This window comes from Taudactylus pleione, unplaced genomic scaffold (genome assembly GCF_031769625.1).
Source record: "Taudactylus pleione unplaced genomic scaffold, aTauple2 ptg001666l, whole genome shotgun sequence".
NCBI lineage: Eukaryota > Metazoa > Chordata > Amphibia > Anura > Myobatrachidae > Taudactylus > Taudactylus pleione.
The window spans coordinates 450001-470000 of NW_028286063.1; the positions used below are offsets into that span (position 1 = coordinate 450001).

Below are 20000 nucleotides of genomic sequence, written 5' to 3' on the forward strand. Positions count from 1 at the left end.
AAAGTTAATAGTTTTCAGCACCTATAGCCAAACCACACTGGACATGGCCAATGTCGTTTGATCTTGGAAGCTATGCAGTGTTGGGCATGGTCAGTACTTGGATGGGAGACCACCTGGAAATACCAGGTGCTGTAGGTAACTTTTTACTGCCATAACATTCTTTTCTATTACATTTTACATTTATTTTTTTCAACTTATCAATGAATTTACTTGAGTTAAGAAGTAAAAGAGGTCTAAAGTTAAGGCTTTTAGCACCTACAGCCAAACCACACTGGACATGCCCAATCTCGTCTGATCTTGGAAGCTGTGCAGTGTTGGACCTGGTTAGTACTTGGATGGGAGACCACCTGGGAATACCAGGTGCTGTAGGTAATTTTATATAGCCATAGCATTCTTTTCTATTACATTTTACATTACATTTTTTCAACTTAGCAATGAATTTACTTGAGTTAAGAAGTAAAAGAGGTCTAAAGTTAACATTTTTCAGCACCTATAGCCAAACCACACTGGACATGGCCAATGTCGTTTGATCTTGGAAGCTGTGCAGTGTTGGGAATGGTCAGTACTTGGATGGGAGACCACCTGGGAAAACCAGGTGCAGTAGGTAATTTTATACTGCCATAACATTCTTTTCTATTACATTTTACATTTAATTTTTTCAAGTTATCAATGAATTTACTTGAGTTAAGAAGTAATAGAGGTCTAAAGTTAATGTTTTTGACCACCTACAGCCAATCCACACTGGACATGCCCAATCTCGTCTTATCTTGGATGCTATGCAGTGTTGGGCCTGGTCAGTATTTGGATGGGAGACCACCTGGGAAAACCTGGTGCAGTAGGTTATTTTATACTGCCATAACATTCTTTTCTATTACATTTTACATTTAATTTTTTCAACTTATCAATGAATTTACTTGAGTTAAGAAGTAATACAGGTCTAAAGTTAATGTTTTTGAGCACCTACAGCCAAACCACACTGGACATGCCCAATCTCGTCTGATCTTGGAAGCTATGCAGTGTTGGGACTGGTTTGTACTTGGTTGGAAGACTACCTAGGAATCCCAGGTTCTGTAGGTAATTTTATACTGCCATAACATTCTTTTCTATTACATTTTACATTTAATTTTTTCAACTTATCAATGAATTTACTTGAGTAAAGAAGTAAAAGATGTCTAAAGTTAATGTTTTTGAGCACCAACAGCCAAACCACAGTGGACATGCCCAATCTCGTCTGATCTTGGAAGCTATGCAGTGTTGGGCCTGGTTAGTACTTGGATGGGAGACCACCTAGGAATCCCGGGTGCTGTAGGTAATTTTATACTGCCATAACAGTCTATTACATTTTACATTTAATTTTTTCAACTTATCAATGAATTTACTTGAGGAAAGAAGTAAAAGAGGTCTAAAGTTAATGTCTTTGAGCACCTACAGCCAAACCACACTGGACATGCCCAATCTCGTCTGATATTGGAAGCTATGCACTGTTGGGCTTGGATAGTACTTGGATGGGAGACCACCTAGGAATCCCTGGTGCTGTAGGTAATTTTATATAGCCATAACATTCTTTTTCTATTAAATTTTACATTTAATTTTTTCAACTTATCAATGAATTTTCTTGAGTTAAGAAGTAAAAGATGTCTAAAGTTAATGTTTTTGAGCACCTACAGTCAAACCACACTGGACATGCCCAATCTCATCTGATCTTGGAAGCTATGCAGTGTTTGGCCTGGTTTGTACTTGGATGGGAGACCACCTGGGAATACCAGGTGCTGTAGGTAATTTTATACTGCCATAACATTCTTTTCTAGAACATTTTACATTTAATTTTTTCAACTTATCAATGAATTTACTTGAGTTAAGAAGTAAAAGAGGTCTAAAGTTAATGTTTTTGAGCACCTACAGCCAAACCACACTGGACATGCCCAATCTCATCTGATCTTGGAAGCTATGCAGTGTTGGGCCTGGTTAGTACTTGGATGTGTGACCACCTGGGAATACCAGGTGCTGTAGGTAATTTTATACTGCCATAACATTCTTTTCTATTACATTTTACATTTAATTTTTTCAACTTATTAATGAATTTACTTGAGTTAAGAAGTAATAGAGGTCTAAAGTTAACGCTTTTGCGCACCTACAGCCAAACCACACTGGACATGACCAATCTTGTCTGATCTTGGAAGCTATGCAGTGTTGGGCCTGGTTAGTACTTGGATGGGAGACCACCTGCGAATACCAGGAGTTGTAGGTAATTTTATACTGCCATAACATTCTTTTCTATTATATTTTACATTTAATTTTACAACTTATCATTGAATTTACTTGAGTTAAGAAGTAAAAGAGGTCTAAAGTTAATGTTTTTGAGCACCTACAGCCAAACCACACTGGACATGCCCAATCTCGTCTGATCTTGGAAGCTATGCAGTGTTGGGCCTGGTTAGTACTTGGATGGGAGACCACCTGGGAATACCAGGTGCTGTAGGTAATTTTATACTGCCATAACATTCTTTTCTATTACATTTTACATTTAATTTTTTCAACTTATCAATGAATTTACTTGTGTTAAGAAGTAATAGCGGTATAAATTTAATGCTTTTGGGCACCTACAGCCAAACCACACTGGACATGCCCAATCTCGTCTGATCTTGGAAACTATGCAGTGTTGGGCCTGGATAGTACTTGGATGGGAGACCACCTGGGAATACCAGGTGCTGTAGGTAATTTTATACTGCCATAACATTCTTTTCTATTACATTTTACATTTAATTTTTTCAACTTATCAATGAATTTACTTGAGTTAAGAAATAAAAGAGGTCTAAAGTTAATGGTTTTGAGCACCTACAGCCAAGCCGCACTGGACATGCCCAATCTCGTCTGATCTTGGAAGCTATGCAGTGTTGGGACTGGTTTGTACTTGGATGGGAGACTACCTAGGAATCCCAGGTTCTGTAGGTAATTTTATACTGCCATAACATTCTTTTCTATTACATTTTACATTTAATTTTTTCAACTTATCAATGAATTTACTTGAGTAAAGAAGTAAAAGAGGTCTAAAGTTAATGTCTTTGAGCACCTACAGCCAAACCACACTGGACATGCCCAATCTCGTCTGATATTGGAAGCTATGCAGTGTTGGGCCTGGATAGTACTTGGATGGGAGACCACCTAGGAATCCCTGGTGCTGTAGGTAATTTTATATAGCCATAACATTCTTTTCTATTACATTTTACATTAAATTTTTTCAACTTATCAATGAATTTACTTGAGTTAAGAAGTAATAGCGGTATAAATTTAATGCTTTTGGGCACCTACAGCCAAACCACACTGGACATGCCCAATCTCGTCTGATCTTGGAAACTATGCAGTGTTGGGCCTGGTTAGTACTTGGATGGGAGACCACCTGGGAATACCAGGTGCTGTAGGTAATTTTATACTGCCATAACATTCTTTTCTATTACATTTTACATTTAATTTTTTCAACTTATCAATGAATTTACTTGAGTTAAGAAGTAAAAGAGGTCTAAAGTTAATGGTTTTGAGCACCTACAGCCAAACCACACTGGACATGCCCAATCTCGTCTGATCTTGGAAGCTATGCAGTGTTGGGCCTGGTTAGTACTTGGATGGGAGACCACCTGGGAATACCAGGTGCTGTAGGTAATTTTATACTGCAATAACATTCTTTTCTATTACATTTTACATTTCATTTTTCAACTTATCATTGAATTTACTTGAGTTAAGAAGTAAAAGAGGTCTAAAGTTAATGTTTTTGAGCACCTACAGCCAAACCACACTTGACATACCCAATCTCGTCTGATCTTGGAAGCTATGCAGTGTTGGGCCTGGTTAGTACTTGGATGGGAGACCACCTGGGAATACCAGGTGCTGTAGGTAATTTTATGCAGCCATAACATTCTTTTCTATAACATTTTACATTTAATTTTTTCAACTTATCAATGAATTTACATGAGTTAAGAAGTAAAAGAGGTCTAAAGTTAATGTTTTTGAGCACCTACAGCCAAACCACACTGGACATGCCCAATCTCGTCTGATCTTGGAAGCTATGCAGTGTTGGACCTGTTTAGTACTTGGATAGGAGACCACCTAGTTATCCCAGGTGCTGTAGGTAATTTTATACTGCCATAACATTCTTTTCTATTACATTTTAAATTAAATTTTTTCAACTTATCAATGAATTTACTTGAGTTAAGAAGTAAAAGAGGTCTAAAGTTAATGTTTTTGAGCACCTGCAGCCAAACCACACTGGACATGCCCAATCTCGTCTGATCTTGGAAGCTATGCAGTGTTGGGCCTGGTTAGTACTTGGATGGGTGACCACCTGGGAATACCAGGAGCTGTAGGTAATTTTATACTGCCATAATATTCTTTTCTATTACATTTTACATTTAATTTTTCTACTTATCATTGCATTTACTTGAGTTAAGAAGTAAAAGAGGTCTAAAGTTAATACTTTTGAGCACCTACAGCCAATCCACACTGGACATGCCCCATCTCGTCTTATCTTGGTAGCTATGCAGTGTTGGGCATGGTCAGTACTTGGATGGGAGACCACCTGGGGAAACCAGCTGCAGTAGGTAATTTTATACTGCCATAACATTCTTTTCTATTACATTTTACATTTAATTTTTTCAACTTATCAATGAATTTACTTGAGTTAAGAAGTAATAGAGGTCTAAAGTTAATGTTTTTGAGCACCTACAGCCAAACCACACTGGACATACCCAATCTCATCTGATCTTGGAAGCTATGCAGTGTTGGGACTGGTTTGTACTTGGATGGGAGACCACCTAGAAATCCCAGGTTCTGTAGGTAATTTTATACTGCCATAACATTCTTTTCTATTACATTTTACATTTAATTTTTTCAACTTATCAGTGAATTTACTTGAGTAAAGAAGTAAAAGAGGTCTAAAGTTAATGTTTTTGAGCACCTACAGCCAAACCACAGTGGACATGCCCAATCTCGTCTGATCTTGGAAGCTCTGCAGTGTTGGGCCTGGTTAGTACTTGGATGGGAGACCACCTAGGAATCCCAGGTGCTGTAGGTAATTTTATACTGCCATAACAGTCTATTACATTTTACATTTAATTTTTTCAACTTATCAATGAATTTACTTGAGTAAAGAAGTAAAAGAGGTCTAAAGTTAATGTCTCTGAGCACCTACAGCCAAACCACACTGGACATGCCCAAACTCGTCTGATATTGGAAGCTATGCAGTGTTGGGCCTGGATAGTACTTGGATGGAAGACCACCTAGGAATACCTGGTGCTGTAGGTAATTTTATATAGCCATAACATTCTTTTCTATTACATTTTACATTACATTTTTTCAACTTATCAATTAATTTACTTGAGTTAAGAAGTAAAAGAGGTCTAAATTTAATGTTTTTGAGCGCCTATAGCCAAACCACACTGGACATGCCCAATCTCGTCTGATCTTGGAAGTTATGCAGTGTTGGGCCTGGTTAGTACTTGAATGGGAGACCACCTGGGAATATCAGGTGCTGTAGGTAATTTTATACTGCCATAACATTCTTTTCTATTAAATTTTACATTTAATTTTTTCAACTTGTCAATGAATTTACTTGAGTTAAGAAGTAAAAGATGTCTAAAGTTAATGTTTTTGAGCACCTACAGTCAAACCACACTGGACATGCCCAATCTCGTCTGATCTTGGAAGCTCTGCAGTGTTTGGCCTGGTTTGTACTTGGATGGGAGACCACCTGGGAATACCAGGTGCTGTAGGTATTTTTATACTGCCATAACATTCTTTTCTAGAACATTTTACATTTAATTTTTTCAACTTATCAATAAATTTACTTGAGTTAAGAAGTAAAAGAGGTCTAAAGTTAATGTTTTTGAGCACCTACAGCCAAACCACACTGGACATGCCCAATCTCATCTGATCTTGGAAGCTATGCAGTGTTGGGCCTGGTTAGTACTTGGATGGGAGACCACCTGGCAATACCAGGTGCTGTAGTTAATTTTATACTTCCATAACATTCTTTTCTATTACATTTTACATTTAATTTTTTCAACTTATCAATGAATTTACTTGAGTTAAGAAGTAATATAGGTCTAAAGTTAATGCTTTTGCGCACCTACAGCCAAACCACACTGGACATGCCCAATCTTGTCTGATCTTGGAAGCTATGCAGTGTTGGGCCTGGTTAGTACTTGGATGGGAGACCACCTGGGAATACCATGAGCTGTAGGTAATTTTATACTGCCATAACATTCTTTTCTATTATATTTTACATTTAATTTTACAACTTCTCATTGAATTTACTTGAGTTAAGAAGTAATAGAGGTCTATAGTTAATGTTTTTGAGCACCTACAGCCAAACCACACTGGACATGCCCAATCTCGTCTGATCTTGGAAGCTATGCAGTGTTGGGCCTGGTTAGCACTTGGATTGGAGACCACCTGGGAATACCAGGAGCTGTAGGTAATTTTATACTGCCATAACATTCTTTTCTATTACATTTTACATTTAATTTTTTCAACTTATCAATGAATTTACTTGAGTTAAGAAGTAATAGAGGTCTAAAGTTAATGCTTTTGCGCACCTACAGCCAAACCACACTGGACATGCCCAATCTTGTCTGATCTTGGAAGCTATGCAGTGTTGGGCCTGGTTAGTACTTGGATTGGAGACCAGCTGGGAATACCAGGTGCTGTAGGTAATTTTATACTGCCATAACATTCTTTTCTATTATATTTTACATTTAATTTTACAACTTATCATTGAATTTACTTGAGTTAAGAAGTAAAAGAGGTCTAAAGTTAATGCTTTTGGGCACCTACAGCCAAACCACACTGGACATGCCCAATCCCGTCTGATCTTGGAAACTATGCAGTGTTGGGCCTGGTTAGTACTTGGATGGGAGACCACCTGGGAATACCAGGTGCTGTAGGTAATTTTATACTGCCATAACATTCTTTTCTATTACATTTTACTTTTATTTTTTTCAACTTATCTATGAATTTACTTGAGTTAAGAAGTAAAAGAGGTCTAAAGATAATGGTTATGAGCATCTACACCCAAACCACACTGGACATGCCCAGTCTCGTCTGATCTTGGAAGCTATGCAGTGTTGGGCCTGGTTAGTACTTGGATGGGAGACCACCTGGGAATACCAGGTGCTGTAGGTAATTTTATACTGCCATAACATTCTTTTCTATTACATTTTACATTTCATTTTTCAACTTATCATTGAATTTACTTGAGTTAAGAAGTAAAAGAGGTCTAAAGTTAATGTTTTTGAGCACCTACAGCCAAACCACACTGGACATGCCCAATCTCGTCTGATCTTGGAAGCTATGCAGTGTTGGGCCTGGTTAGTACTTGGATGGGAGACCACCAGAGATTACCAGGTGCTGTAGGTAAGTTTATACTGCCATAACATTCTTTTCTATTACATTTTAAATTTAATTTGTTCAACTTATCAATGAATTTACTTGAGTTAAGAAGTAATAGAGGTCTAAAGTTAATGTTTTTGAGCACCTACAGCCAAACCACACTGGACATGCCCAATCTCGTCTGATCTTGGAAGCTATGCAGTGTTGGGCCTGGTTAGTACTTGGATGGGAGACCACCTGGCAATAACAGGTGCTGTAGTTAATTTTATACTTCCATAACATTCTTTTCTATTACATTTTACATTTAATTTTTTCAACTTATCAATGAATTTACTTGAAGTAAGAAGTAATAGAGGTCTAAAGTTAATGCTTTTGCGCACCTACAGCCAAACCACACTGGACATGCCCAATCTTGTCTGATCTTGGAAGCTATGCAGTGTTGGGCCTGGTTAGTACTTGGATGGGAGACCACCTGGGAATACCATGAGCTGTAGGTAATTTTATACTGCCATAACATTCTTTTCTATTATATTTTACATTTAATTTTACAACTTATCATTGAATTTACTTGAGTTAAGAATTAAAATAGGTCTAAAGTTAATGTTTTTGAGCACCTACAGCCAAACCACACTGGACATGCCCAATCTCGTCTGATCTTGGAAGCTATGCAGTGTTGGGCCTGGTTAGCACTTGGATTGGAGACCACCTGGGAATACCAGGAGCTGTAGGTAATTTTATACTGCCATAACATTCTTTTCTATTACATTTTACATTTAATTTTTTCAACTTATCAATGAATTTACTTGAGTTAAGAAGTAATAGAGGTCTAAAGTTAATGCTTTTGCGCACCTACAGCCAAACCACACTGGACATGCCCAATCTTGTCTGATCTTGGAAGCTATGCAGTGTTGGGCCTGGTTAGTACTTGGATTGGAGACCACCTGGGAATACCAGGTGCTGTAGGTAATTTTATACTGCCATAACATTCTTTTCTATTATATTTTACATTTAATTTTACAACTTATCATTGAATTTACTTGAGTTAAGAAGTAAAAGAGGTCTAAAGTTAATGCTTTTGGGCACCTACAGCCAAACCACACTGGACATGCCCAATCTCGTCTGATCTTGGAAACTATGCAGTGTTGGGCCTGGTTAGTACTTGGATGGGAGACCACCTGGGAATACCAGGTGCTGTAGGTAATTTTATACTGCCATAACATTCTTTTCTATTACATTTTACTTTTATTTTTTTCAACTTATCTATGAATTTACTTGAGTTAAGAAGTAAAAGAGGTCTAAAGATAATGGTTATGAGCATCTACACCCAAACCACACTGGACATGCCCAGTCTCGTCTGATCTTGGAAGCTATGCAGTGTTGGGCCTGGTTAGTACTTGGATGGGAGACCACCTGGGAATACCAGGTGCTGTAGGTAATTTTATACTGCCATAACATTCTTTTCTATTACATTTTACATTTCATTTTTCAACTTATCATTGAATTTACTTGAGTTAAGAAGTAAAAGAGGTCTAAAGTTAATGTTTTTGAGCACCTACAGCCAAACCACACTGGACATGCCCAATCTCGTCTGAACTTGGAAGCTATGCAGTGTTGGGCCTGGTTAGTACTTGGATGGGAGACCACCAGGGTTTACCAGGTGCTGTAGGTAAGTTTATACTGCCATAACATTCTTTTCTATTACATTTTAAATTTAATTTGTTCAACTTATCAATGAATTTACTTGAGTTAAGAAGTAATAGAGGTCTAAAGTTAATGTTTTTGAGCACCTACAGCCAAACCACACTGGACATGCCCAATCTCGTCTGATCTTGGAAGCTATGCAGTGTTGGGCCTGGTTAGTACTTGGATGGGAGACCACCTTGGAATACCAGGTGCTGTAGGTAATTTTATGCAGCCATAACATTCTTTTCTATTACATTTTACATTTAATTTTTTCAACTTATCAATGAATTTACTTGAGTTAAGAAGTAAAAGAGGTCTAAAGTTAATGTTTTTGAGCACCTACAGCCAAACCACACTGGACATGCCCAATCTCGTCTGATCTTGGAAGCTATGCAGTGTTGGACCTGTTTAGTACTTGGATAGGAGACTACCTAGGAATCCCAGGTGCTGTAGGTAATTTTATACTGCCATAACTTTCTTTTCTATTACATTTTACATTTAATTTTTTCAAATTATCAATGAATTTACTTGTGTTAAGAAGTAAAAGTGGTCTAAATTTAACGCTTTTGAGCACCTACATCCAAACCACAGTGGACATGCCCAATCTCGTCTGATCTTGGAAGCTATGCAGTGTTGGGCCTGGTTAGTACTTGGATGGGAGACCACCTGGGAATACCTGGAGCTGTAGGTAATTTTATACTGCCATAACATTATTTTCTATTACATTTTACATTTAATTTTTTCAACTTATCAATGAATTTACTTGAGTTAAGAAGTAAAAGAGGTCTAAAGTTAATGGTTTTGAGCACCTACAGCCAAACCAGACTGGACATGCTCAATCTCATCTGATCTTGGAAGCTATGCAGTGTTGGGCCTGGTTAGTACTTGGATGGGAGACCACCTGGGAATACCAGGTGCTGTAGGTGATTTTATACTGCCATAACATTCTTTTCTATTACATTTTACATTTCATTTTTCAACTTATCATTGAATTTACTTGAGTTAAGAAGTAAAAGAGGTCTAAAGTTAATGTTTTTGAGCACCTACAGCCAAACCACACTGGACATGCCCAATCTCGTCTGTACTTGGAAGCTATGCAGTGTTGGGCCTGGTTAGTACTCGGAGGGGAGACCACCAGGGATTACCAGGTGCTGTAGGTAATTTTATACTGCCATAACATTCTTTTCTATTACATTTTAAATTTAATTTTTTCAACTTATCAATGAATTTACTTGAGTTAAGAAGTAATTGAGGTCTAAAGTTAATGTTTTAGAACACCTACAGCCAAACCACACTGGACATGCCCAATCTCGTCTGATCTTGGAAGCTATGCAGTGTTGGGCCTGGTTAGTACTTGGATGGGAGACCACCTGGGAATACCAGGAGCTGTAGGTAATTTTATACTGCCATAACATTCTTTTCTATTACATTTTACATTTAACTTTTCAACTTATCATTGAATTTACTTGAGTTAAGAAGTAAAAGTGGTCTAAAGTTAATACTTTTGAGCACCTACAGCCAATCCACACTGGACATGCCCCATCTCATCTTATCTTGGTAGCTATGCAGTGTTGGGCATGGTCAGTACTTGGATGGGAGACCACCTGGGAAAACCAGCTGCAGTAGTTAATTTTATACTGCCATAACATTCTTTTCTATTACATTTTACATTTAATTTTTTCAACTTATCAATGAATTTACTTGAGTTAAGAAGTAAAAGAGGTCTAAAGTTAAGGTTTCTAGCACCTACAGCCAAACCACACTGGACATGACCAATCTCGTCTGAACTTGGAAGCTATGCAGTGTTGGGCCTGGTTAGTACTTGGATGGGATACCACCAGAGATTACCAGGTGCTGTAGGTAATTTTATACTGCCATAACATTCTTTTCTATTACATTTTAAATTTAATTTGTTCAAATTATCAATGAATTTACTTGAGTTAAGAAGTAATAGAGGTCTAAAGTTAATGTTTTTGAGCACCTACAGCCAAACCACACTGGACATGCCCAATCTCGTCTGATCTTGGAAGCTATGCAGTGTTGGGCCTGGTTAGTACTTGGATGGGAGACCACCTGGGAATACCAGGTGCTGTAGGTAATTTTATGCAGCCATAACATTCTTTTCTATTACATTTTACATTTAATTTTTTCAACTTATCAATGAATTTACTTGAGTTAAGAAGTAAAAGAGGTCTAAAGTTAATGTTTTTGAGCACCTACAGCCAAACCACACTGGACATGCCCAATCTCGTCTGATCTTGGAAGCTATGCAGTGTTGGACCTGTTTAGTACTTGGATAGGAGTCCACCTAGGAATCCCAGGTGCTGTAGGTAATTTTATACTGCCATAACATTCTTTTCTATTACATTTTAAATTTAATTTTTTCAACTTATCAATGAATTTACTTGAGTTAAGAAGTAATAGAGGTCTAAAGATAATGTTTTTGAGCACCTACAGCCAAACCACACTGGACATGCCCAATCTCGTCTGATCTTGGAAACTATGCAGTGTTGGGCCTGGTTAGTACTTGGATGGGAGACCACCTGGGAATACCAGGAGCTGTAGGTAATTTTATACTGCCATAACATTCTTTTCCATTACATTTTACATTTAATTTTTCAACTTATCATTGAATTTACTTGAGTTAAGAAGTAAAAGAGGTCTAAAGTTAATACTTTTGAGCACCTACAGCCAATCCACACTGGACATTCCCCATCTCGTCTTATCTTGGTAGCTATTCAGTGTTGGGTATGGTCAGTACTTGGATGGGAGACCACCTGGGAAAACCAGCTGCAGTAGGTAATTTTATACTGCCATAACATTCTTTTCTATTACATTTTACATTTAATTTTTTCAACTTATCAATGAATTTACTTGAGTTAAGAAGTAATAGAGGTCTAAAGTTAATGCTTTTGAGCACCTACAGCCAAACCACACTGGACATGCCCAATCTCGTCTGATCTTGGAAGCTATGCAGTGTTGGGACTGGTTAGTACTTGGATGGGAGACTACCTAGGAATCCCAGGTGCTGTAGGTAATTTTATACTGCCATAACTTTCTTTTCTATTACATTTTACATTTAATTTTTTCAAATTATCAATGAATTTACTTGTGTTAAGAAGTAAAAGCGGTCTAAATTTAACGCTTTTGAGCACCTACATCCAAACCACAGTGGACATGCCCAATCTCGTCTGATCTTGGAATCTATGCAGTGTTGGGCCTGGTTAGTACTTGGATGGGAGACCACCTGGGAATACCTGGAGCTGTAGGTAATTTTATACTGCCATAACATTATTTTCTATTACATTTTACATTTCATTTTTTCAACTTATCAATGAATTTACTTGAGTTAAGAAGTAAAAGAGGTCTAAAGTTAATGGTTTTGAGCACCTACAGCCAAACCACACTGGACATGCCCAATCTTGTCTGATCTTGGAAGCTATGCAGTGTTGGGCCTGGTTAGTACTTGGATGGGAGACCACCTGGGAATACCAGGTGCTGTAGGTAATTTTATACTGCCATAACATTCTTTTCTATTACATTTTACATTTCATTTTTCAACTTATCATTGAATTTACTTGAGTTAAGAATTAAAAGAGGTCTAAAGATAATGTTTTTGAGCACCTACAGCCAAACCACACTGGACATGCCCAATCTCGTCTGTACTTGGAAGCTATGCAGTGTTGGGCCTGGTTAGTACTCGGAGGGGAGACCACCAGGGATTACCAAGTGCTGTAGGTATTTTATACTGCCATAACATTCTTTTCTATTACATTTTAAATTTAATTTTTTCAACTTATCAATGAATTTACTTGAGTTAAGAAGTAATTGAGGTCTAAAGTTAATGTTTTAGAACACCTACAGCCATACCACACTGGACATGCCCAATCTCGTCTGATCTTGGAAGCTATGCAGTGTTGGGCCTGGTTAGTACTTGGATGGTAGACCACCTGGGAATACCAGGAGCTGTAGGTAATTTTATACTGCCATAACATTCTTTTCTATTACATTTTACATTTAATTTTTCAACTTATCATTGAATTTACTTGAGTTAAGAAGTAAAAGAGGTCTAAAGTTAATACTTTTGAGCACCTACAGCCAATCCACACTGGACATGCCCCATCTCATCTTATCTTGGTAGCTATGCAGTGTTGGGCATGGTCAGTACTTGGATGGGAGACCACCTGGGAAAACCAGCTGCAGTAGTTAATTTTATACTGCCATAACATTATTTTCTATTACATTTTACATTTATTTTTTCAACTTATCAATGAATTTACTTGAGTTAAGAAGTAAAAGAGGTCTAAAGTTAAGGTTTCTAGCACCTACAGCCAAACCACACTGGACATGCCCAATCTCGTCTGAACTTGGAAGCTATGCAGTGTTGGGCCTAGTTAGTACTTGGATGGGAGATTACCAGGTGCTGTAGGTAATTTTATACTGCCATAACATTCTTTTCTATTACATTTTAAATTTAATTTGTTCAAATTATCAATGAATTTACTTGAGTTAAGAAGTAATAGAGGTCTAAAGTTAATGTTTTTGAGCACCTACAGCCAAACCACACTGGACATGCCCAATCTCGTCTGATCTTGGAAGCTATGCAGTGTTGGGCCTGGTTAGTACTTGGATGGGAGACCAACCTGGAATACCAGGTGCTGTAGGTAATTTTATGCAGCCATAACATTCTTTTCTATTACATTTTACATTTAATTTTTTCAACTTATCAATGAATTTACTTGAGTTAAGAAGTAAAAGAGGTCTAAAGTTAATGTTTTTGAGCACCTACAGCCAAACCACACTGGACATGCCCAATCTCATCTGATCTTGGAAGCTATGCAGTGTTGGACCTGTTTAGTACTTGGATAGGAGACCACCTAGGAATCCCTGGTGCTGTAGGTAATTTTATACTGCCATAACATTCTTTTCTATTACATTTTAAATTTAATTTTTTCAACTTATCAATGAATTAACTTGAGTTAAGAAGTAATAGAGGTCTAAAGATAATGTTTTTGAGCACCTACAGCCAAACCACACTGGACATGCCCAATCTCGTCTGATCTTGGAAGCTATGCAGTGTTGTGCCTGGTTAGTACTTGGATGGGAGACCACCTGGGAATACCAGGAGCTGTAGGTAATTTTATACTGCCATAACATTCTTTTCCATTACATTTTACATTTAATTTTTCAACTTATCATTGAATTTACATGAGTTAAGAAGTAAAAGAGGTCTAAAGTTAATACTTTTGAGCCCCTACAGCCAATCCACACTGGACATTCCCCATCTCGTCTTATCTTGGTAGCTATTCAGTGTTGGGCATGGTCAGTACTTGGATGGGAGACCACCTGGGAAAACCAGCTGCAGTAGGTAATTTTATACTGCCATAACATTCTTTTCTATTACATTTTACATTAAATTTTTTCAACTTATCAATGAATTTACTTGAGTTAAGAAGTAATAGAGGTCTAAAGTTAATGTTTTTGAGCACCTACAGCCAAACCACACTGGACATGCCCAATCTCGTCTGATCTTGGAAGCTATGCAGTGTTGGGCCTGGTTAGTACTTGGATGGGAGACCACCGGGGAATACCAGGTGCTGTAGGTAATTTTATGCAGCCATAACATTCTTTTCTATTACATTTTACATTTAATTTTTTCAACTTATCAATGAATTTACTTGAGTTAAGAAGTAAAAGAGGTCTAAAGTTAATGTTTTTGAGCACCTACAGCCAAACCACACTGGACATGCCCAATCTCGTCTGATCTTGGAAGCTATGCAGTGTTGGACCTGTTTAGTACTTGGATAGGAGTCCACCTAGGAATCCCAGGTGCTGTAGGTAATTTTATACTGCCATAACATTCTTTTCTATTACATTTTAAATTTAATTTTTTCAACTTATCAATGAATTTACTTGAGTTAAGAAGTAATAGAGGTCTAAAGATAATGGTTTTGAGCACCTACAGCCAAACCACACTGGACATGCCCAATCTCGTCTGATCTTGGAAGCTATGCAGTGTTGGGCCTGGTTAGTACTTGGATGGGAGACCACCTGGGAATACCAGGAGCTGTAGGTAATTTTATACTGCCATAACATTCTTTTCCATTACATTTTACATTTAATTTTTCAACTTATCATTGAATTTACTTGAGTTAAGAAGTAAAAGAGGTCTAAAGTTAATACTTTTGAGCACCTACAGCCAATCCACACTGGACATTCACCATCTCGTCTTATCTTGGTAGCTATTCAGTGTTGGGCATGGTCAGTACTTGGATGGGAGACCACCTGGGAAAACCAGCTGCAGTAGGTAATTTTATACTGCCATAACATTCTTTTCTATTACATTTTACATTTAATTTTTTCAACTTATCAATGAATTTACTTGAGTTAAGAAGTAATAGAGGTCTAAAGTTAATGCTTTTGAGCACCTACAGCCAAACCACACTGGACATGCCCAATCTCGTCTGATCTTGGAAGCTATGCAGTGTTGGGACTGGTTAGTACTTGGATGGGAGACTACCTAGGAATCCCAGGTGCTGTAGGTAATTTTATACTGCCATAACTTTCTTTTCTATTACATTTTACATTTAATTTTTCAAATTATCAATGAATTTACTTGTGTTAAGAAGTAAAAGCGGTCTAAATTTAACGCTTTTGAGCACCTGCATCCAAACCACAGTGGACATGCCCAATCTCGTCTGATCTTGGAAGCTATGCAGTGTTGGGCCTGGTTAGTACTTGGATGGGAGACCACCTGGGAATACCTGGAGCTGTAGGTAATTTTATACTGCCATAACATTATTTTCTATTACATTTTACATTTAATTTTTTCAACTTATCAATGAATTTACTTGAGTTAAGAAGTAAAAGAGGTCTAAAGTTAATGCTTTTGAGCACCTACAGCCAAACCACACTGGACATGCCCAATCTCGTCTGATCTTGGAAGCTATGCAGTGTTGGGCCTGGTTAGTACTTGGATGGGAGAACACCTGGGAACACCAGGTGCTGTAGGTAATTTTATACTGCCATAACATTCTTTTCTACTACATTTTACATTTCATTTTTCAACTTATCATTGAATTTACTTGAGTTAAGAAGTAAAAGAGGTCTAAAGTTAATGTTTTTGAGCACCTACAGCCAAACCACACTGGACATGCCCAATCTCGTCTGTACTTGGAAGCTATGCAGTGTTGGGCCTGGTTAGTACTCGGAGGGGAGACCACCAGGGATTACCAGGTGCTGTAGGTAATTTTATACTGCCATAACATTCTTTTCTATTACATTTTAAATTTAATTTTTTCAACTTATCAATGAATTTACTTGAGTTAAGAAGTAATTGAGGTCTAAAGTTAATGTTTTAGAACACCTACAGCCAAACCACACTGGACATGCCCAATCTCATCTGATCTTGGAAGCTATGCAGTGTTGGGCCTGGTTAGTTCTTGGATGGGAGACCACCTGGGAATACCAGGAGCTGTAGGTAATTTTATACTGCCATAACATTCTTTTCTATTACATTTTACATATAATTTTTCAACTTATCATTGAATTTACTTGAGTTAAGAAGTAAAAGAGGTCTAAAGTTAATACTTTTGAGCACCTACAGCCAATCCACACTGGACATGCCCCATCTCGTCTTATCTTGGTAGCTATGCAGTGTTGGGCTTGGTCAGTACTTGGATGGGAGACCACCTGGGAAAACCAGCTGCAGTAGTTAATTTTATACTGCCATAACATTCTTTTCTATTACATTTTACATTTAATTTTTTCAACTTATCAATGAATTTACTTGAGTTAAGAAGTAAAAGCGGTCTAAATTTAACGCTTTTGGGCACCTACAGCCAAACCACAGTGGACATGCCCAATCTCGTCTGATCTTGGAAGCTATGCAGTGTTGGGGCCTGGTTAGTACTTGGATGGGAGACCACCTGGGAATACCTGGAGCTGTAGGTAATTTTATACTGCCATAACATTCTTTTCTATTACATTTTACATTTAATTTTTTCAACTTATCAATGAATTTACTTGAGTTAAGAAGTAATAGAGGTCTAAATTTAATGCTTTTGAGCAGCTACAGCCAAACCACACTGGACATGCCCAAACTCGTCTGATTTTGGAAGCTATGCAGTGTTGGGCCTCATTTGTACTTGGATGGGAGACAACCTGGGAATACCAGGTGCTGTAGGTAATTTTAGACAACCAAAACATTCTTTTCTATTACATTTACATTTCATTTTTTCAAATTATCAATGAATTTACTTGAGTTAAGAAGTAAAATAGGTCTAAAGTTAATGTTTTTGAGTACCTACAGCCAAACCACACTGGACATGCCCAATCTCATCTTATCTTGGAAGCTATGCAGTGTTGGGCCTGGTTAGTACTTGGATGGGAGACCACCTGGGATTACCAGGTGCTGTAGGTAATTTTATTGTGCCATAACATTCTTTTCTTTTACATTTTAAATTTAATTTTTTCAACTTATCAATGAATTTACTTGAGTTAAGAAGTAATAGAGGTCTAAAGTTAATGTTTTTGAGCACCTACAGCCAAACCACACTGGACATGCCAAATCTCATCTGTTCTTGGAAGCTATGCAGTGTTGGGCCTGGTTAGTACTTGGATGGGAGACCACCTGGGAATACCAGGTGCTGTAGGTAATTTTATGCAGCCATAACATTCTTTTCTATTACATTTTACATTTAATTTTTCAACTTATCAATGAATTTACTTGAGTTAAGAAGTAAAAGAGGTCTAAAGTTAATGTTTTTGAGCACCTACAGCCAAACCACACTGGACATGCCCAATCTCGTCTGATCTTGGAAGCTATGCAGTGTTGGACCTGGTTAGTACTTGGATGGGAGACCACCTAGGAATCCCAGGTGCTGTAGGTAATTTTATACTGCCATAACAGTCTTTTCTATTACATTTTACATTTAATTTTTTCAACTTATCAATGAATTTACTTGAGTTAAGAAGTAAAAGAGGTCTAAAGTTAAGGTTTCTAGCTCCTATATCCAAACCACACTGGACATGTCCAATCTCGTCTGATCTTGGAAGCTATGCAGTGTTGGGCCTGGTTAGTACTTGGATGGGAGACCACCTGGGAATAACTGGTGCTGTAGGTAATTTTATATAGCCATAACATTCTTTTCTATTACATTTTACATTACATTTTTTCAACTTAGCAATGAATTTACTTGAGTTAAGAAGTAAAAGACGTCTAAAGTTAATATTTTTCAGCACCTATAGCCAAACCACACTGGACATGGCCAATGTCATTTGATATTGAAGCTATGCAGTGTTGGGCATGGTCAGTACTTGGATGGGAGACCACCTGGGAATACCAGGTGCTGTAGGTAATTTTATACTGCCATAACATTCTTTTCTATTACATTTTACATTTAATTTTTTCAACTTATCAATGAATTTACTTGAGTTAAGAAGTAAAAGATGTCTAAAGTTAAGGCTTTTAGCATCTACAGCCAAACCACACTGGACATGCCCAATCTCGTCTGATCTTGGAAGCTATGCAGTGTTGGGCCTGGTTAGTACTTGGATGGGAGACCACCTGGGAATACCAGGTGCTGTAGGTAATTTTATATAGCCATAACATTCTTTTCTATAACATTTTACATTTCATTTTTTCAACTTAGCAATGAATTTACTTGAGTTAAGAAGTAAAAGAGGTCTAAAGTTAATATTCTTCAGCACCTATAGCCAAACCACACTGGACATGGCCAATGTCGTTTGATCTTGGAAGCTATGCAGTGTTGTGAATGGTCAGTACTTGGATGGGAGACCACCTGGGAAAACCAGGTGCAGTAGGTAATTTTATACTGCCATAACATTCTTTTCTATTACATTTTACATTTAATTTTTTCAACTTATCAATGAATTTACTTGAGTTAAGAAGTAATAGAGGTCTAAAGTTAATGTTTTTGACCACCTACAGCCAATCCACACTGGACATGCCCAATCTCGTCTTATCTTGGAAGTTATGCAGTGTTGGGCCTGGTTAGTACTTGGATGGGAGACCACCTGGGAATACCAGGTGCTGTAGGTAATTTTATACTGCCATAAAATTCTTTTCTATTACATTTTAAATTTAATTTTTTCAATTTATCAATGAATTTACTTGAGTTAAGAAGTAATTGAGGTCTAAAGTTAATGTTTTAGAACACCTACAGCCAAACGACACTGGACATGCCCAATCTCGTCTGATCTTGGAAGCTATGCAGTGTTGGGCCTGGTTAGTACTTGGATGGGAGACCTCCTGGGAATACCAGGTGCTGTAGGTAATTTTATACTGCCAAAACATTCTTTTCTATTACATTTTACATTTAATTTTTCAACTTATCATTGAATTTACTTGAGTTAAGAAGTAAAAGAGGTCTAAAGTTAATGTTTTTGAGCACCTACAGCAAAACCACACTGGACATGCCCAATCTCATCTGATCTTGGAAGCTATGCAGTGTTGGGCCTGGTTAGTACTTGGATGGGAGACCACCTGGGAATACCAGGTGCTGTAGGTAATTTTATACTGCCATAACATTCTTTTCTATTACATTTTACATTTCATTTTTCAACTTATCATTGAATTTACTTGAGTTAAGATGTAAAAGAGGTCTAAAGTTAATATTTTTGAGCACCTACAGCCAAACCACACTGGACATGCCCAATCTCGTCTTATCTTGGAAGCTATGCAGTGTTGGGCCTGGTTAGTACTTGGATGGGAGACCACCTGGGATTACCAGGTGCTGTAGGTAATTTTATAGTGCCATAACATTCTTTTCTATTACATTTTAAATTTAATTTTTTCAACTTATCAATGAATTTACTTGAGTTAAGAAGTAATAGAGGTCTAAATTTAATGTTTTTGAGCACTTACAGCCAAACCACACTGGACATGCCAAATCTCGTCTGATCTTGGAAACTAT

At 37.5% G+C, this 20000-nt stretch overlaps 10 non-coding genes and 64 pseudogenes across 10 annotated transcripts; all 74 read left to right on the forward strand.

Annotated features, from left to right (window-relative positions):
* Positions 1-19: 19 nt before the first annotated feature.
* Positions 20-138, forward strand: LOC148441277 (5S ribosomal RNA; annotated as a pseudogene).
* Positions 139-253: 115 nt separating this feature from the next.
* LOC148441278 (5S ribosomal RNA) lies at positions 254-372 on the forward strand (annotated as a pseudogene).
* Positions 373-723: 351 nt separating this feature from the next.
* On the forward strand, positions 724-842 carry LOC148441279 (5S ribosomal RNA; annotated as a pseudogene).
* A 116-nt stretch (positions 843-958) lies between these two features.
* On the forward strand, positions 959-1077 carry LOC148441280 (5S ribosomal RNA; annotated as a pseudogene).
* Positions 1078-1193: 116 nt separating this feature from the next.
* On the forward strand, positions 1194-1312 carry LOC148441281 (5S ribosomal RNA; annotated as a pseudogene).
* Positions 1313-1423: 111 nt separating this feature from the next.
* LOC148441282 (5S ribosomal RNA) lies at positions 1424-1542 on the forward strand (annotated as a pseudogene).
* Positions 1543-1659: 117 nt separating this feature from the next.
* On the forward strand, positions 1660-1778 carry LOC148441283 (5S ribosomal RNA; annotated as a pseudogene).
* Positions 1779-1894: 116 nt separating this feature from the next.
* LOC148441284 (5S ribosomal RNA) lies at positions 1895-2013 on the forward strand (annotated as a pseudogene).
* Positions 2014-2129: 116 nt separating this feature from the next.
* On the forward strand, positions 2130-2248 carry LOC148441285 (5S ribosomal RNA; annotated as a pseudogene).
* A 115-nt stretch (positions 2249-2363) lies between these two features.
* LOC148441286 (5S ribosomal RNA) lies at positions 2364-2482 on the forward strand. The gene has a single exon (XR_015876012.1). It is a non-coding gene; the product is annotated as a 5S ribosomal RNA (ribosomal RNA).
* A 116-nt stretch (positions 2483-2598) lies between these two features.
* LOC148441287 (5S ribosomal RNA) lies at positions 2599-2717 on the forward strand. Its single transcript, XR_015876078.1, has one exon. It is a non-coding gene; the product is annotated as a 5S ribosomal RNA (ribosomal RNA).
* Positions 2718-2833: 116 nt separating this feature from the next.
* Positions 2834-2952, forward strand: LOC148441288 (5S ribosomal RNA; annotated as a pseudogene).
* A 116-nt stretch (positions 2953-3068) lies between these two features.
* On the forward strand, positions 3069-3187 carry LOC148441289 (5S ribosomal RNA; annotated as a pseudogene).
* A 116-nt stretch (positions 3188-3303) lies between these two features.
* On the forward strand, positions 3304-3422 carry LOC148441290 (5S ribosomal RNA). Its single transcript, XR_015876181.1, has one exon. It is a non-coding gene; the product is annotated as a 5S ribosomal RNA (ribosomal RNA).
* A 116-nt stretch (positions 3423-3538) lies between these two features.
* Positions 3539-3657, forward strand: LOC148441291 (5S ribosomal RNA). Its single transcript, XR_015876014.1, has one exon. It is a non-coding gene; the product is annotated as a 5S ribosomal RNA (ribosomal RNA).
* Positions 3658-3772: 115 nt separating this feature from the next.
* Positions 3773-3891, forward strand: LOC148441292 (5S ribosomal RNA). Its single transcript, XR_015876098.1, has one exon. It is a non-coding gene; the product is annotated as a 5S ribosomal RNA (ribosomal RNA).
* Positions 3892-4007: 116 nt separating this feature from the next.
* LOC148441293 (5S ribosomal RNA) lies at positions 4008-4126 on the forward strand (annotated as a pseudogene).
* Positions 4127-4242: 116 nt separating this feature from the next.
* LOC148441294 (5S ribosomal RNA) lies at positions 4243-4361 on the forward strand (annotated as a pseudogene).
* Positions 4362-4711: 350 nt separating this feature from the next.
* On the forward strand, positions 4712-4830 carry LOC148441295 (5S ribosomal RNA; annotated as a pseudogene).
* Positions 4831-4946: 116 nt separating this feature from the next.
* LOC148441296 (5S ribosomal RNA) lies at positions 4947-5065 on the forward strand (annotated as a pseudogene).
* A 111-nt stretch (positions 5066-5176) lies between these two features.
* Positions 5177-5295, forward strand: LOC148441297 (5S ribosomal RNA; annotated as a pseudogene).
* Positions 5296-5411: 116 nt separating this feature from the next.
* Positions 5412-5530, forward strand: LOC148441298 (5S ribosomal RNA; annotated as a pseudogene).
* Positions 5531-5646: 116 nt separating this feature from the next.
* On the forward strand, positions 5647-5765 carry LOC148441299 (5S ribosomal RNA; annotated as a pseudogene).
* Positions 5766-5881: 116 nt separating this feature from the next.
* On the forward strand, positions 5882-6000 carry LOC148441300 (5S ribosomal RNA; annotated as a pseudogene).
* A 116-nt stretch (positions 6001-6116) lies between these two features.
* LOC148441301 (5S ribosomal RNA) lies at positions 6117-6235 on the forward strand (annotated as a pseudogene).
* A 115-nt stretch (positions 6236-6350) lies between these two features.
* Positions 6351-6469, forward strand: LOC148441302 (5S ribosomal RNA; annotated as a pseudogene).
* A 116-nt stretch (positions 6470-6585) lies between these two features.
* LOC148441303 (5S ribosomal RNA) lies at positions 6586-6704 on the forward strand (annotated as a pseudogene).
* A 115-nt stretch (positions 6705-6819) lies between these two features.
* On the forward strand, positions 6820-6938 carry LOC148441304 (5S ribosomal RNA). Its single transcript, XR_015875927.1, has one exon. It is a non-coding gene; the product is annotated as a 5S ribosomal RNA (ribosomal RNA).
* A 116-nt stretch (positions 6939-7054) lies between these two features.
* LOC148441305 (5S ribosomal RNA) lies at positions 7055-7173 on the forward strand (annotated as a pseudogene).
* Positions 7174-7288: 115 nt separating this feature from the next.
* On the forward strand, positions 7289-7407 carry LOC148441306 (5S ribosomal RNA; annotated as a pseudogene).
* A 116-nt stretch (positions 7408-7523) lies between these two features.
* LOC148441307 (5S ribosomal RNA) lies at positions 7524-7642 on the forward strand (annotated as a pseudogene).
* Positions 7643-7758: 116 nt separating this feature from the next.
* On the forward strand, positions 7759-7877 carry LOC148441308 (5S ribosomal RNA; annotated as a pseudogene).
* A 115-nt stretch (positions 7878-7992) lies between these two features.
* LOC148441309 (5S ribosomal RNA) lies at positions 7993-8111 on the forward strand (annotated as a pseudogene).
* Positions 8112-8227: 116 nt separating this feature from the next.
* LOC148441310 (5S ribosomal RNA) lies at positions 8228-8346 on the forward strand (annotated as a pseudogene).
* Positions 8347-8461: 115 nt separating this feature from the next.
* On the forward strand, positions 8462-8580 carry LOC148441311 (5S ribosomal RNA). The gene has a single exon (XR_015876182.1). It is a non-coding gene; the product is annotated as a 5S ribosomal RNA (ribosomal RNA).
* A 116-nt stretch (positions 8581-8696) lies between these two features.
* Positions 8697-8815, forward strand: LOC148441312 (5S ribosomal RNA; annotated as a pseudogene).
* A 115-nt stretch (positions 8816-8930) lies between these two features.
* On the forward strand, positions 8931-9049 carry LOC148441313 (5S ribosomal RNA; annotated as a pseudogene).
* A 116-nt stretch (positions 9050-9165) lies between these two features.
* On the forward strand, positions 9166-9284 carry LOC148441314 (5S ribosomal RNA; annotated as a pseudogene).
* A 116-nt stretch (positions 9285-9400) lies between these two features.
* On the forward strand, positions 9401-9519 carry LOC148441315 (5S ribosomal RNA; annotated as a pseudogene).
* Positions 9520-9635: 116 nt separating this feature from the next.
* LOC148441316 (5S ribosomal RNA) lies at positions 9636-9754 on the forward strand (annotated as a pseudogene).
* A 116-nt stretch (positions 9755-9870) lies between these two features.
* LOC148441317 (5S ribosomal RNA) lies at positions 9871-9989 on the forward strand (annotated as a pseudogene).
* A 115-nt stretch (positions 9990-10104) lies between these two features.
* On the forward strand, positions 10105-10223 carry LOC148441318 (5S ribosomal RNA; annotated as a pseudogene).
* A 116-nt stretch (positions 10224-10339) lies between these two features.
* Positions 10340-10458, forward strand: LOC148441319 (5S ribosomal RNA; annotated as a pseudogene).
* Positions 10459-10807: 349 nt separating this feature from the next.
* Positions 10808-10926, forward strand: LOC148441320 (5S ribosomal RNA; annotated as a pseudogene).
* A 116-nt stretch (positions 10927-11042) lies between these two features.
* LOC148441321 (5S ribosomal RNA) lies at positions 11043-11161 on the forward strand. The gene has a single exon (XR_015876016.1). It is a non-coding gene; the product is annotated as a 5S ribosomal RNA (ribosomal RNA).
* A 116-nt stretch (positions 11162-11277) lies between these two features.
* LOC148441322 (5S ribosomal RNA) lies at positions 11278-11396 on the forward strand (annotated as a pseudogene).
* A 116-nt stretch (positions 11397-11512) lies between these two features.
* LOC148441323 (5S ribosomal RNA) lies at positions 11513-11631 on the forward strand (annotated as a pseudogene).
* Positions 11632-11981: 350 nt separating this feature from the next.
* LOC148441324 (5S ribosomal RNA) lies at positions 11982-12100 on the forward strand (annotated as a pseudogene).
* A 116-nt stretch (positions 12101-12216) lies between these two features.
* LOC148441325 (5S ribosomal RNA) lies at positions 12217-12335 on the forward strand (annotated as a pseudogene).
* A 116-nt stretch (positions 12336-12451) lies between these two features.
* LOC148441326 (5S ribosomal RNA) lies at positions 12452-12570 on the forward strand (annotated as a pseudogene).
* Positions 12571-12685: 115 nt separating this feature from the next.
* On the forward strand, positions 12686-12804 carry LOC148441327 (5S ribosomal RNA; annotated as a pseudogene).
* Positions 12805-12919: 115 nt separating this feature from the next.
* Positions 12920-13038, forward strand: LOC148441328 (5S ribosomal RNA; annotated as a pseudogene).
* Positions 13039-13611: 573 nt separating this feature from the next.
* Positions 13612-13730, forward strand: LOC148441329 (5S ribosomal RNA; annotated as a pseudogene).
* Positions 13731-13846: 116 nt separating this feature from the next.
* Positions 13847-13965, forward strand: LOC148441330 (5S ribosomal RNA; annotated as a pseudogene).
* Positions 13966-14081: 116 nt separating this feature from the next.
* LOC148441331 (5S ribosomal RNA) lies at positions 14082-14200 on the forward strand (annotated as a pseudogene).
* Positions 14201-14550: 350 nt separating this feature from the next.
* LOC148441332 (5S ribosomal RNA) lies at positions 14551-14669 on the forward strand (annotated as a pseudogene).
* A 116-nt stretch (positions 14670-14785) lies between these two features.
* On the forward strand, positions 14786-14904 carry LOC148441333 (5S ribosomal RNA; annotated as a pseudogene).
* A 116-nt stretch (positions 14905-15020) lies between these two features.
* LOC148441334 (5S ribosomal RNA) lies at positions 15021-15139 on the forward strand (annotated as a pseudogene).
* A 350-nt stretch (positions 15140-15489) lies between these two features.
* LOC148441335 (5S ribosomal RNA) lies at positions 15490-15608 on the forward strand (annotated as a pseudogene).
* Positions 15609-15723: 115 nt separating this feature from the next.
* Positions 15724-15842, forward strand: LOC148441336 (5S ribosomal RNA; annotated as a pseudogene).
* Positions 15843-15958: 116 nt separating this feature from the next.
* Positions 15959-16077, forward strand: LOC148441337 (5S ribosomal RNA; annotated as a pseudogene).
* Positions 16078-16192: 115 nt separating this feature from the next.
* Positions 16193-16311, forward strand: LOC148441338 (5S ribosomal RNA; annotated as a pseudogene).
* Positions 16312-16427: 116 nt separating this feature from the next.
* Positions 16428-16546, forward strand: LOC148441339 (5S ribosomal RNA; annotated as a pseudogene).
* Positions 16547-16896: 350 nt separating this feature from the next.
* On the forward strand, positions 16897-17016 carry LOC148441340 (5S ribosomal RNA; annotated as a pseudogene).
* A 350-nt stretch (positions 17017-17366) lies between these two features.
* LOC148441341 (5S ribosomal RNA) lies at positions 17367-17485 on the forward strand (annotated as a pseudogene).
* Positions 17486-17601: 116 nt separating this feature from the next.
* Positions 17602-17720, forward strand: LOC148441342 (5S ribosomal RNA; annotated as a pseudogene).
* A 115-nt stretch (positions 17721-17835) lies between these two features.
* Positions 17836-17954, forward strand: LOC148441343 (5S ribosomal RNA; annotated as a pseudogene).
* A 115-nt stretch (positions 17955-18069) lies between these two features.
* Positions 18070-18188, forward strand: LOC148441344 (5S ribosomal RNA; annotated as a pseudogene).
* A 349-nt stretch (positions 18189-18537) lies between these two features.
* Positions 18538-18656, forward strand: LOC148441345 (5S ribosomal RNA). The gene has a single exon (XR_015876142.1). It is a non-coding gene; the product is annotated as a 5S ribosomal RNA (ribosomal RNA).
* A 351-nt stretch (positions 18657-19007) lies between these two features.
* On the forward strand, positions 19008-19126 carry LOC148441346 (5S ribosomal RNA; annotated as a pseudogene).
* A 116-nt stretch (positions 19127-19242) lies between these two features.
* LOC148441347 (5S ribosomal RNA) lies at positions 19243-19361 on the forward strand (annotated as a pseudogene).
* A 115-nt stretch (positions 19362-19476) lies between these two features.
* Positions 19477-19595, forward strand: LOC148441348 (5S ribosomal RNA). Its single transcript, XR_015876114.1, has one exon. It is a non-coding gene; the product is annotated as a 5S ribosomal RNA (ribosomal RNA).
* A 115-nt stretch (positions 19596-19710) lies between these two features.
* On the forward strand, positions 19711-19829 carry LOC148441349 (5S ribosomal RNA; annotated as a pseudogene).
* A 116-nt stretch (positions 19830-19945) lies between these two features.
* Positions 19946-20000, forward strand: part of LOC148441350 (5S ribosomal RNA) — a 119-nt pseudogene continuing 64 nt past the window's right edge.